The sequence below is a fragment of the Sinocyclocheilus anshuiensis genome, unplaced genomic scaffold (genome assembly GCF_001515605.1).
Source record: "Sinocyclocheilus anshuiensis isolate Anshui unplaced genomic scaffold, SAMN03320099.WGS_v1.1 scaffold13, whole genome shotgun sequence".
In the NCBI taxonomy this organism is placed as follows: domain Eukaryota; kingdom Metazoa; phylum Chordata; class Actinopteri; order Cypriniformes; family Cyprinidae; genus Sinocyclocheilus; species Sinocyclocheilus anshuiensis.
Window position 1 is genome coordinate 2,075,919 of NW_015538026.1, and position 11,893 is coordinate 2,087,811.

General features: G+C 35.9%; 1 long non-coding RNA gene across 2 annotated transcripts in view; it reads right to left on the bottom strand.

Annotated features, from left to right (window-relative positions):
- Positions 1–1,821: 1,821 nt before the first annotated feature.
- LOC107680294 (uncharacterized) overlaps positions 1,822–11,893 on the bottom strand; it is a 22,040-nt gene continuing 11,968 nt past the window's right edge. For both annotated transcript variants that reach the window (XR_001633135.1, XR_001633134.1), the window contains exon 4: positions 1,822–2,030. This is a non-coding gene — a long non-coding RNA (uncharacterized LOC107680294). The remainder of the gene's footprint in view (positions 2,031–11,893) is intronic.

Below are 11,893 nucleotides of genomic sequence, written 5' to 3' on the forward strand. Positions count from 1 at the left end.
AAGCAACTTCGTAACCTATTACTTTTTCTAAAGGGTAGCGTGGGTGTAGTTTAGCTAGTCCTAGCTGAAATTATGAGCAGTTTCTCCACCATTCAGGTATAAATGAAGAATTGTGCAGATATTTGTACTGTTTCCTGTGCCAGACCAAGGAGGGAGAAAGACAGAGAGGATGAGGGAAGTGGAATGGTTATATTACCGAAGGAGGAGTATATTTTTTGCACAATCAATTTTTGTCCTCACAAATTTGAGGCAGAATCCATAAACCCAGATAGAGAGAGATGACCACTCTTTCGGGGGAGAAAGCAAGAGAAAGACAGAATTTAATGGGATTCAGCGAGAGGGATGAACAGAATGAAAATGACTACATCATTGTGTCGTCTCTCCTGATAAACGTGCACAATAAATAAGGAGAGAATGCTTTAAACAAGCCAAACAGCTCATATTCAGTGTAATGCCTGTGTAATGTCATTCACCAACAGCAAATAAACAATCCATAGAACAAACACACACAAACTATGTTTTCTATCATAGTGGGGAGTTTCTATTGACTTCAGTTGTGTTTATACTGAGATAATGACACTTTCTATCCCCAGCCCTAAACCGAAAGGGATAGCTCACCCAAAAATTGCATTTCTGTCATTATTTACTCATCCTCATGTTATTTCAAACCTGTATGACTTTCTTTCTTTTATGGAACCCCCCAAAAAGTCAGTGGGCTTCAGTGTTGTTTTGAATTCCACTAACTCTCATTGTATCGACAAAAACAGTTAAAAAAATATTTTTTTGGGGGTGAACTACTCCATCAAGGCTTGCAGAAACCTTTATCATTTTACATTTAATTAAAACATTATTTAGTCGGTTTATAAAGCCGGTTTCCTCATGGGGACCTTTGGGTGCTGAGCGATTGAATTTTAACCATTCGTCTGGTTTTTATGTGGCTCTTTTCAGGAGATTTGACCTATAAACTCTCAACATCCATAACAGAATCCTATTATAGTAAAGCCACTAGGTCCAGGCCAGAGGTTCAAACATGGCCTTGCTTTCCATTTGTTTTCTTAGACAAACACGCACACTTTTTTCTTTCACCTTGAGTTTGTTCTACAGAGGTTCTGCTCCCTTGGGAAAGACTAGAAGAGAAAAGGACACTTCCAGAAGACAGAAGGCAGGTCTGAGAGGAATAATCTGTGTGCTGATTTTTAATGGAAGGGCTAAATGCATTCTGGGAGGGTAGCCTGCTGTCTTAACCTCCATATGATGACTGAATTTCAGACACTTCAAACGATTGCTGCAGGCTTCTCGCTGTGTGATTGTATTGTAATACAGCCGTCCTCCATCTCTGCATGTGTGTGTGTGTGTGTTTGTCAGGACAGAGAGAAAACAAATGCCACACACAGTGTAATTCCACAGAAACAATAATCCAGCGGCTCACATTATTCAGTGGCATGCTGATAAAGTTTATCAACCTTTAATCTGCATGGCTAAAGGGTCTAACATGCTCTTTCCATCTCTCTCTATCGCTTTCTCTCAGTCTGAGTGCAAGATCTCATTTAACTCAAGCTTTTCTTTTCTTCCATTGCTCATTCAGTATATGTATGAGAAAACCTAAGGAATTTGTTTTTTTTTGCAGTGGCAAAACCATTTGGCTGTTCATTATTTATATGAACTCTAATTTTACAGCACATTATAATTAGGCTGTGAAAAACAGATATATTTTCAATTCACTAAGAAGTGTTCAAATATATAATAGTAATTAATCAACAGATGTCAGGGTGATGTTTTCAAGTTAAGAGTTTATGTTCAAGAAAAGCTGCTAGACTGAATGAAAGCACACACACATGGTGATAATTAGTTCTCTAGGATGGTTGCAGACGGTGTGAATTAACAGGTTACTGAACTGCTAAATGTGACCGCTGATGAATCAATAAAGCCAATCCTCTCGCTTTCTCTCTCTCCATCGACACAGATCCACTCCACTCTTTACCCATCAGCCAGGCAGTTAATCAATGTGATTATCCTTGAGAGAGATATATCTGAGAGAGAGAGAGAGAGAGAGAGAGAGGGAGAGAGAGAGAGAGAGAGAGAGAGAGAGAGAGAGAGAGAGAGAGAGAGAGAGAGAGAGAGAGAGAGAGAGAGAGAGAGAGAGAGAGAGAGAGTTGACATGTATCTCAAGCAGGAGAGATGAAAAATATGTAGAGTGATTTGTTTGATGGTCCTAGCTGTATTGAGTGAATTTGATTATTGTGACAGAGAGTTCTCTAATTTAGCACAGACTTTAACACACCGATTATGGAATATTTTGTTTAGGGATGCCAATTTAATGCTTTAATTTAGTGTGATTAATATAGTAGTGGAATCAAATAGAATGCAGGGGTCTCAATAAGAAAACATAGAGATGTGATGAAACAGCCAAAGATGGCAACCTGCATGTGAAAACACCTGCGGTTTTCAAACTGGTGAGTTGCAAATTGGGAATAAGTGGGTAGCACATAGTGTGAGAATGGTTGCAGGTTCATCCCGTGTCTGAAATATGAAAAAAATATGTTAAATTAAATATAGTTAACACGTTTGTTGGAGGGGATACAGTACTGTTGAAAAGTTTGGGCTCTGTAAGATTTAAAAAAAATACTTTTATGTAGCAAAGACATTAAACTGATCAAAAGTTACAATAAAGACAGTTAGATTTTTCTATTCTATTTTAAATAAAAGCTGTTCTTTTGAACTTGCTATTCATCCAAGATTCCTGAAAAAAAAAAATCTGTTACATTGATAATAATAATGACTCTTATCAGCCTTTTCTATCATTGAAATAGACCCATAAACTGAAGCGCCACTGGTTTGAATGAATCCCTCACTGAATGAACTTACCAAATTCCTAATAGCAGCTTCTGAATCAACATCACTTTTTTTAACTGCAAGTGCCATGTCAATGAATCATTCCCTCAGTACAGCCATTAGGCTGCTCTTACTTGTTGCACCACTAAAAAAAAAGTGAAAATATATCATTTGAAAATGTAATCTTTCTCTCAACTGTATAACTTTGTTCATTATCCACATTTTCATACCTTACCATAAAACTAACAATATTGCAATGAAACTGATATGTAAAAACATTAACTTAAAGAGAACAAATGTGTTTTTCTCCATTATATTAAAAAATGTCCAGAGATAGATTACACCTTTCTAGATAGGTCAATGAAAATGTTTGGGGATCCCTGGTGTAAACCCACAGTCTAAAAATATCATAGCTGAAATACCAGATGTCCCCTGCGTCAACCCCGCATTAGACTTGCTTGCAAAATGGACTGCAATGGGTTATAAGCCAGTGAAAATTGTGCTGAGATTCACTGATATGGAAATGAACAATTACTGACCTCTAAAGCTACTTTTTGCAATACTTATTTAATAATTTTGTATGCTATACAATTAATGCAATTTTCCTGAATGATCTACACATTTAATGGTTTTGGGTCAGTATGACATTTAAATGTTTTTAAAAGAAGCCTCTTATGCTTACCAAGGGTGCATTTATTTGATCAAAAATATAGTAATAACAATAATATTGTGAAATATTATTACAATTTAAATTAACTGTTTTCTATTTTAATATGTTTTTAAGTGTAACTTATTCCTGTTATTGCAAAGCTGAATTTGTCACAGTGTCACATGATCCATCAGAAATCATTTTAATATGCTGTTTTGGTGCTCAAGAAAACATTTCTTATTATTATCAGTATTGAAAACAGTTGTACATTTAAAAAAAACTTTTGAATTGTATGATGTACATTTAGAGGGTGTTCTCAGGATATATTAAAACTATGAATTGGTATTTTTATTAATATCATGGTATTTAATGATTTTAATTGATTGACAGCCCTAAATGTGTACAGTTCCATTTCAACGACAGTAAACTGCACCCTTCAAACAGTGCCTCTCGGCTGAAAACTGTTTGTAATCAAAGCAACGCTGTCATCTTTAAACTTCCCCCATCATTTCCACCGATACAGCAGGATGAGGGACACACTAGACGCTGATGAAAGATTTCAGAGCCCGTGTCCTCGCTCTGCTCAAGAAACGTCCACAGGATGCTGTGATCGCACGCTGCTTGATGAGTACACGCTGTCTGACTGCAGCTGCTGTCCTGCCATTTAAAAAAATGTATGTCTCATTCCAGCAAAACATTCGGGACAATTCCCAAGAACTTAAACTACGTGTCACACCTCTGTTCTCCTGGTGAAGACAAGATTATCAATAATCTCATATTTTCACACAGATTACACATTACAGGCAGCAGCCTTGAGGTGAGGTATAGACTTGGATCCCATCAGTGGGGGCATTAGTTTGGATCCCACCATATTGTGAAATTGATCTTGTATCTGAAAGCCAGGATTGCTCTTCTGACAGCTGCTGTACACTGGGTTTCATTTAAACACACTCCATGTCATCTAAACACCTTGAATGTGACAGCGGCTGGGAAGAGGGAGACAAGCACCAAGTAAGCGGTTTACTTTACAGACAAATTTCTGTCAGAAAAGCACAAAATAATTTGTCAAAATTGTTTTCTTTCTTTAGTTGTAACTGCATAAAAGTGCAATGGTAAAAAAAAGACATTTCATGACGATTTAAAGTAATACATTGAGCTTCCAGGCAAAAGAAAATGTTTAACTGACATAATTAATCTGTTTTAGTGTTAGTGATCATCTCAGCTGTTCGGGAATTGACTGAACACAATCAAGAGGGATGGTCAAGAGCACAGACTGTCTGATCCTGTCAGATGCTAATCTATACCCATCTCTTTCACAATGTACTCAGCACGAACCCACCAAAATAAATTGGAGTCTACTGCCCTCATTTTAACACCACAACTTTTTGTTCTCTTCTTGAGCCTGTTGACATATCCATCTGTTTTTTTGTCCAAACACTTGTTCTTCTCTTTTTTTTCCAAGCTGATCAGCGGAAAGAAAACTTATTTCACATATGGAGAATTCTACAAAATAATTACTATTATTATTATGATCAACCTTCACTATATATACTGTATATATACTGTGTATATATATATATATATATATATATATATATATATATATGTGTGTGTGTGTGTGTGTGTGTATTCTAGGATATAATATCATTCTATATACAACTCAAAGTAATGCTCAAAAAACTCTAAATTGTGTGTAGTCAAGGTCAAGAAACACAAAACAAAAAAAATAATGAGTGGTCATTTTGGGCTTCTGTTGGTAGTATGAGCATAAAATCTCTGTGATGTTCACAAATTAATTATAATTAATCCTTTTGTGAATGAATGCAGCCATTCAGATGAAGCATATGGCTGGACACCAGTTGAAAGGCTGCCCATTTGTTTAGCTCTAGAATTAAAAAATATCCACTCTTTTTCACCCATAGCCTATTTTTGAGTTTACCTTCTGTTAATTGCTAATTCTTTTTTTTTTTCCCAGCATGCACAGGAGCATCATCAGAGCTCGGTTTCTATTTATCCTCGCAGCTTAGAGGGATCATTAATTATAATGTTATTTGGTTTTGGTATTTAAACTTAGTGCCAGGTAATGTCAGTTACTGTACAGTAGGGCTGCACGATAAATCGCATGCGATATTTAAATCCCATGCGATTTATCGTGCAGCCCTACTGTACAGGCTATGGATTGACCCTATCTGGGTTTGAATGTGGGTCATTAACCCAAATTCGTAACCACAGCCACCATATAAAGTACCATATAAAACATCTAAACTGAATTGAACTGAACTTGGAGTAGTGTCTGTGTTCCTGTCTGTGTGGCCTATTACTGTTTAAACCACAGCAAACAAATCAATGTCGAGTTCAATGTTCCCTTAATTCATTAAAGACTCTGCAAGAGAAATGCCAAGACAACCGCAGCTACAGGGGAGAATAATCTTTAAACACAAACATGGTCAAATACACACACACAAACATCTAAAGTATGCTCTCATGGGATCCCCGCTCAATACCTTTTCAAACAAACACACACACATACTTACACACACTTGTAGCCTACAAGTAAACAAGTATACTACTAGTGCTACTATTATTATTAAAATTTAAAATAACTGTTTTCTGTTGTAATATATTTTCAAATGTAATTTATTCCTGTGATGGCGAAGCTGAATTTTCAGCAGCCACTGCTTCAGTCTTCAGAAATCATTCTAATATGATTATTTGGTGTTTAATAAACATTTATTATTATTATCAATGTTGAAAACACTTGTTCTGCTTAATATTTTTGTTTTTCTTAATATTTTAAGAGAGAAGCAGCCAGAGATTCACAGCGCCTTCAAAATAATCCAGCTGAGGTGCGTAGACCAAAAAAGTTTCCCAAAGGTGAAGAGCTTGAAAAAAGTCCTTGTCAAGGCTTGGCATTGAAAATGGTCAACATGTGACTGAAACGTTTGCCTTGTTTTTACTCAGTAAATTGCTTATATTGCTTTCATCTCGCTTGTTGACTCTTTAATGTTTGAGTGTGCTGACTTTTTTTTCAAGCTCTTCACCTTAATATTTTAAGAACATGATTCTTTGAGGAAAAAAAACCCATTTATTTTTTAAATAGAAATCTTTTGTAAGATTATAAATATCTTTACTGTCACTTTTGATCAGTTTAATGCATACTTTCTGAATAAAAGTATTAATTTATTAAAAAAAAACCCCCAAGCTTTCAAACTGTAATGTTGTTAGGACTTCTTCAGAAATGTGTAAAATGTGTTTTTGCTAGGACTTCTTCAGAAATTTGTGAAACAATTGTGCAGACTATTACTGCCCCATGCACATATACACGTGTTAAAACCTTCAACTACTTGGGTGGTGTCCTGTCCATGATCTCTGTGTAGACAGTGGATGTGAAGCAAATTAAAGTTCACTTGTAATTTCATGCTTGAGGCCACAGCCTGCGCCAGCTTTACGCTGCAGTTACTCACTGAGACAAGCAACCTACGATTACAGTGACTTTCCCAAACACACAGAGTCTGTCCTGACTGTTAATGTGGTTTGTTCATGCATAGTGCTTTATACTGAGGGAACAGACCTGGAGGTGCACATGTAAATGCCTGAGTAAAATGGGGGAATTATAATGTGCTGTTTTAAGCTTCAGACTTCTGACTTTAATATGGAAGACATGCATAACATTAACTGAGTATAAGTGTAATATGTTTCTTATTCGATTTGGTCTAAGCTGACTCAGCATCACTGCGAAAAGCAAGCATTGTTACATGTGTTTCATACAACTTAAAATAATTTCTCAATCATTAAATTACATGTTCAGTGGCATTCACACAGACTCTTGGTCATAAGGATTTGGACTGTGACTATTTAAAACACTGAAATGGCTTCTAGATTAAAGTCAAAATAACTAAATAACCGAAAAAAAGATTTTAATTTTCAAAAGAAAATACAAGTTTTTCATAAGGCAGCAAAATAACAGTGTTTTAGATGCTATATGCTCTAGGCATTGGTTTTGCATAAATGCAATCCCATTATAGAGCTACTTGTCATTTTCATGACACTCAGCACACATTTTTGTAGCACTCATATAATTATGTATATGCTAAAGTTCTGTGTTAATTTCCAAGTCAACTAATTAAAATAACATATTCTGTGTTCATATGTGTTTCAACAACCGTAGTTAAGTGTACTCATATTTGTTATGCCTATAGGTGAACATTCTAACAATGCTAGTCAAGATCTTCTGTTATTTGTTAAAATGCACTGTAAAGTTAATAAAAAAAAATGGAGAAACGTGAAACCACTTAAAGTAGCTGAATAGAAGCAATACGTGGAAAAGAAAAAAGAAAATGTCACTTCACTGCTACATTTCAAGCACAGTAACTGGGTACAGCAGTGGAGAGTGAACCAGCGAATACCTCAAGACACTTCAGAGTCCACTAAGACTCTTTCTATGCATTGATATGTATTCATGAACCCTCTGTTTAAATATTTATCATCCATGCAGTCCCATAGTTGTCCTGAGGCCATATAGTAAAACGGCAAGCACTGTCATGTCAAATACATACAATTGTGCTACAATTGTGCCTGTCCCATTTATTTCCAGTCTATTCACTGCCCTTCATCATTCAGCTAAAACATTGATATCTAACACGTTTTAATACCTCTCCCCAACTAATCATCTCTTCACCCCAAATACTTAGAATCCTTACATCCTTTTTGATTCTTTTTTATAACATGTAACATATGGCATTCACTTACACACAGCATGTGTCACAAAAATAATTATTTATACAGCGTGATGCATTTTTTTGCATGCATAGAATTTGTTTTCCTGCTCGCTGAGCATTGATTAAAATTTATCACACATTTAAATTCAGCATTTTTATGTTAATTATTTACCATCATGGGTTGTCAACCACAAAATTACTCCACATGTTTGATGTACTTAGCAAAGCATTGCGAATTAGCTATAAATAGATATGCAACATGAAAAGGTTGGGGCAGTCACAACAACAAATACAAATTTTGTTGTCAGACTGGCAGAGAATATTGTATTAGAGACTGAAACTAACAATGCTTATGACACTTGTTGGGGTGGAATAAATTCTTGATCATTAAAACAACACAATCCACAGCAAAAGAGGAAGAGGGATGTGACTAGATGAAGAGGTCAATAAGGTAATAGTTGCTTCTCAATCGCCAGTCTCTCCTCCCAGCATTCACGCATCATTAACCACACACACGTACATTAACACAACTCAGTTCTCTTCACTCTCCTAGCATCACTGCAGAATTCAAATGGCCATCATGTAAAGTGACATCTTCTGTGTTAAAGAACCAGCCCCACAATAGAGATCTGATGACATTTACAGCACTCAGTCTGTTTATGGTGGCATTTTCATGCCTGTCTTTCTCAGCTAATGCCACCAAGACTAACGTGACCGCATCCAGTCTGTTCTCAGTCTGAAACATCCCTTGGTAATGAGTTCATTAAGAACTGAGTCATCAAAGGTTTAGCATGTTTTTCTAAATGTAGGATTAAATTTAGAACCAACGCAAACCACATACATGCAACAGCTGGTGGCCTTAGAAATATGGAATGTGTAAAGCAGTTTTCATGCTTTCATGTTATAAAAATTAAATGACTAAGTAATCATACAATAATTGTACTTATTTCAGAATAACACAAATTTTTATATGGAACTTTTATGAGTGTGTATTATGCTAACTACTAAGTACTAACTACACACTCAGACTCACACACTTTAATGGTGGTAAGAATAAATTTAAATTAAAACCTTTTTCTACACACAACTAAGAACCCTTATTTTACGCAATTATTAGAGAATAAGACACACTGTTTCATGTAATTGGAATGTCCTCTTTAGAGCACAATTTCACTTTCATATTAGACTTACAAAACAAATGCCAAAATACACTCACACTGAAGCTTATAGGACTGTATGAATGCAAGACGCTAACTTTTCATAGTTCATATTTTTCTTCTGTAATGTGAAATACTTCCAAGTAAAACAATGTACACCACTGTTTAAAAGTTTGGAATCAGTAAGATTTTTTTTTAAAGAAATTAATTAATAAATTAAAAATACTTTTATTCCACAAGGATGCATTTTGATCAAAAGTGACACAAATATTTTGTAAAACTATAAATGTATTTACGGTTTCAAATTAATGCTGCTCGTTTGAACTTTGCATTTATCAAAGAAGAAATCCTGGTAAAAAAAGTATCACATTTTCCAACATTGATAATAATAAGAAATGTTTCTCAAGCACCAAATCAGCATATTAGAATGATTTCTGAACGGCTCATCCGGGAATGCGGTTGAAAGCATTCATTCCTTGTCAGTTCTGGATAGAAACGGGCACAGCTAGCATTTTGTATGGTACACACAAGACCAAGAGGCTTACACTGTTGTTTCCCTTTACTCACACAGAGAAAGATTACACTGGTCTGTGTGGACACACAACACCATTCAAAACAAAACTGGACACTAACAACACTCCAATACCTGCACCACTATGCCACAAGCCTCTCCAAGCCACTTACTTTACAAAGAAACACTGTTTGTCTTCATTTCCCACTGCGGTACATGGAGAGCGGCATGTCTTATTAAACTGCTAAAGATAGAAGCCCAGCAGCAGTATTTATAGGTTGATTACAGACAGTCTGTGTTACCGGCCTGGCCACTCTGTCACCACCAGTGACTGACAAAAAGAAAATTTAACTATTATTAATCTAAACAACTAATCCAAATGCTCCGTCTCATAAAGCTCCATTACTCACAGGCCACATTAAAGACTGAAATGGTCCAATAAAGGATATTTATTAGTGTGAAAACTGCAATTAATGAAGTCACGCTGAGGTGAGAGTTGCTTGCAGAATGTTTATTTAGAGAAAAACTGACTGGCTAGATGTAGCAGGGAATATAATGAGCTTGACAGAAAAAAAAAATCTATAAAAGTCTACCTGTTGTATAATGAACAAGGTGTGAAATTAACACCCACCAGCAGCCAAATGTGGGACACTTTTTATCAACTAGAGTAGCAGCCACTATAGCAGGTGGCTTCTCTTTAATTAAGCTGAAACTTTGACAGTCTTTATTTTGATTATGTTCTCAAGAAAAAGACAATAGTGCATTTGACTGGCTCTTCATCTCAATCTTCACATGCGAAAGGAGGTTTTTCAGAGTTGAATTAAAGTCAGATCATCTCTGACATGTTTTTTACCTTAAAAAATGCATTATTTATCCTTGCAAAAGTACCCTTTTACTTTGTTGACATATACACAAAGCACAATTACAAATATTTTGGGCTGTTATTCAAATCATGAATTGGTAACACTTTAGATTAGGCAACACTAGTCACTATTAACTAGTTGTTTAGTACAGTATGCATATTGGCTGATTATTAGTACTTACAAAGCACATATTAATGCCTTATTCTGCACGACCATATTCTAGATCCCTTAATACCTAAACATTACTACAAACAAGTACCTAACTTATTATCAATAAGCAGCAAATTAGGAGTTTACTGAGGGAAAACTCTTAGATTTTCTTCAAAATATAAATATTTTGTAACATTATAAATGTCTTTACTGTCACTTTTGATCAGTTTAATGTGTTCTTGCTGAATAAGTCCACCTAATTTTCATTTTTAAATAGTCTGTAATTATGCTTTGCTAATATAATTAGTTTTAGGTTTAACATTACAAGACTGGCACACTAATCTAAAGTGTTCCTGCAGGCAGTTCATGAGGTTTAGGTTTAAAGCCTGAGGGAAAACAAGCTGCTGAAAAAAAGACCAGAGAAGCCAGAACACATTACAAAACCATCAATAAAGTCATACTCCCACTGCACTGACCTAAAGGGAGACCGCACACCTCGGTCAACTGTTTATGTAGCGTTAGTGACACAACAAGTGACACAGACGCACGACAAGCCAGCGAGAAAACTCAGCAGAGCAGAAACAGTTTCCACCCCATCTAGCTAATGGCTGTTTTTTGTAGATGTTTATTGACTTTATATTTTCTCTAAAGCTGGCTCCCATATTTCCTACATACTGCTGAAAGAGGGCTTTATTTCTGCATTTTTTATACTGGGAGCCAAATTTTGCAGACTAGCATCTTTCTCCACTGTAGTCAGAGTTCATATGTTAGAAGGAAAGCACAGGGGCATTATGGGAAGACAGCATCCATGCTTCTTCCTTCCTGCCAGAGTCTCAGAGCTGCCGTCGGACTATGACTGCAGATGAATCTCTCTGTCCTGTACCTGCTGGGGTGATCAAGAGCAGCTTTCCAAAGATTAATGCCAGTGTGCTATCAGATCCAGAACAACACAATCCAACACACACACACACACACACACACACACACACACACACACACATGTTTGTATAGAT